We start from the raw sequence: 2,500 nt of genomic DNA, 5'->3' as shown, positions 1-2,500 counted from the left end.
AATCTCAACTAGAAAATGCATTTCCTGCAGAAAATGCGGTGAGTGCTGTAGTGAAAAGTGAGGTTGAGATTATTTTTTAATAAAGCCACATAGATTAAGACATAAAGAAACGTTAAATGGCTACAATCAAGTGAAGGGATTTGAACAAAAGTTCAAAAGTCTAAATGGAGTAAACAATGTAAACATGCACACCATTTAAGAAAATGTAAATGGTTGGAAACAAATAAAGTGACAGCTGAATGAAAAGCGCAAAGCATAAATGCTAAAAATGCAGAAATGTAAAATGTGTGTGTGTGTGTGTGTGTGTGTGTGTTTGTGTGTGTGTGTCTTTAAGAGAATAGAGAGCCGGTGCATGACTAAAAGTAGCCCAATAGAGCGGGAAAAACAGCCCAATCTGGAAACACTTCCTGAACGTCCTCCAAAGTAGCCCAATCTGGCGCGAAAAACGAAGATTGGCGAACACAGAGCTTGCGTGTTGCTGACGGATGTCACAGTCTCTGTGTTTGTCAATCTACCTATCGAGTCTTAAAAACAAAATGGCGTCGATGGGTGATCTACTGATGGTATTGTGTGTATAAAATGTCCTTTTTAATAAACAATCTGTACACTTACAAAGTTCTCAATGCCCCGTTTTATATGTTAAGACCCTTATTATACTACCAAAGAAGTGTCGGGCTACTTTTAGCCTTTCAAGTGGTTTAAAATATTGATTTAGTTTTTACCATAACCAGTGCCCCCATCGTTCTAAGTTTATAGCGTTTTGATAGAATCGGCTAAAAACAGCCAACTGAAGAAAGCGTCTGTATACGTTATTTGTGCTCCAAATCGAACGTTTCAACTCGTTATCATACAAAACGTATCCCAAATCCATTTTACACCGGAATTACCCTTTAAGAAGTAGGAGTGTCAGAATGGGCAGATGTCTTCAATGAAAACAGCTGAAAACGAAGCCGGTATGAAACTAAAACTGTGATTCTGAAGGAAGTTTAAATGATATCAAAATTCTGTTTAGATATTATTGAAGATACAAGTGGGTCTATTTGTTAAATGGTGTGAACGAAGATAAACGGTTGAAAAATGATTTAGTTACATTTTAAACTGCTGAAGTACCAGAGGAGCCGTACACTGATTGACTCCCATGTTAATAAAAAGATAGCATTTTAAAAGTAGAATATCTTAAAAAGTATAAAATATTTAAAAAATCTGAAAAGAAGCGCGTTTCCAAGCTATTCTGAACATTTTAGAATTTGAATGGAGTCTCTAGGTGAATAATTGAGGAAGGAGATAGGTCCCAAAGTTTGTAGAGAATAATAAAGAGGAAAGAAAGAAAGAAAGAAAGAAAGAAAAAAAGAAAGAAAGAAAGAAAGAGAGAATAAAACCTAAGAAGAACAATAGTTGAGCACTGCATGCAGTACTCACCTAATGGTGATTATTATTTTTAACTAACCAATAGTAGTTGTCATGCATGTTAAAATGTCAATGCACTTTTCAGACCTGAATAACAGTAAAAGCTATTTAATAATTGATTTGCATGCATAGTATACTACACTTTCCATTTGAAAAATTCAGACCCAAATGTAAGTCCTGATATTCTCCTGATTGGCCGTATGTGTGAACAACATATCCTGACATTTGTACCCTGAAAATCTCTGAATAATACTACCCCTGAGGTAGTATTTCCTCAATAGGAAATGTAAATTACCGTGTATGTGAATAAGGAGTAGAAAGTCAGTATTTCAAAACCCACTTCAGTCGGCGTGTTGATGATGCTTCTGTATGTCATTGAGTGGCCCCCTAAAAATAATCAGCCTGTTGCCTTTTGTTTGCTGAATGGTTAAAAAATATTAAAATGTTGGCACTGCTTTTAAGAGTCACTTGAGGTGAACGCTAAAAGATAGGTCGTATCGTAACCCTAAAAGTACATATCATACAATTAATTACAATAAATGAGTTCACAGCTGAACGTGTAAAGAAAATGTTTTTTTTATCATTATTCAGCTGAACATTATAGGGTCCCGTCCTTCCACTCCCTGTTTTCTCAGTTAAACACAGAAATACATTTGTCCAAGTGTTAGTTATATGTGAAATGAAGCAAAAAAATACGCTCTCTTTCTCCGGTAACGCAGTCGTTCGCGATGCCTTTCTCTTCGTCGTTTCTTCTATTTGTCTCTAACTCATGCTCCAATCTTTCATCGAATGATGCTTCGGATTTTGTGGATGAAACGGAATATATGATGCATCATATTAGCAATATTTAAGATGATCGCGATGAGGTCTGCCCGTTCTGCCTCCATTTAGTCTATGGTCAAATCGAAACAAACTACATGACAGTGGCCACACTTATCCCACCCCCATAAAACCCCCCTTTGATTCTACTGATGTCTAAACGACAACGATGTCTGCATACATAGCATTAAGTGTGAATCACCCTCAGGGTAGAATCTCCTGATATACAAATACGGCAAAATGTGTCTCATACCTCATGCCTCATAACGTAAGG

The sequence above is a fragment of the Pollachius pollachius genome (assembly GCF_949987615.1).
Source record: "Pollachius pollachius genome assembly, chromosome: 8".
Classification (NCBI taxonomy): domain Eukaryota; kingdom Metazoa; phylum Chordata; class Actinopteri; order Gadiformes; family Gadidae; genus Pollachius; species Pollachius pollachius.
The sequence above is the reverse complement of the archived record's forward strand: the minus strand, read 5'-3'. Positions refer to the sequence as shown.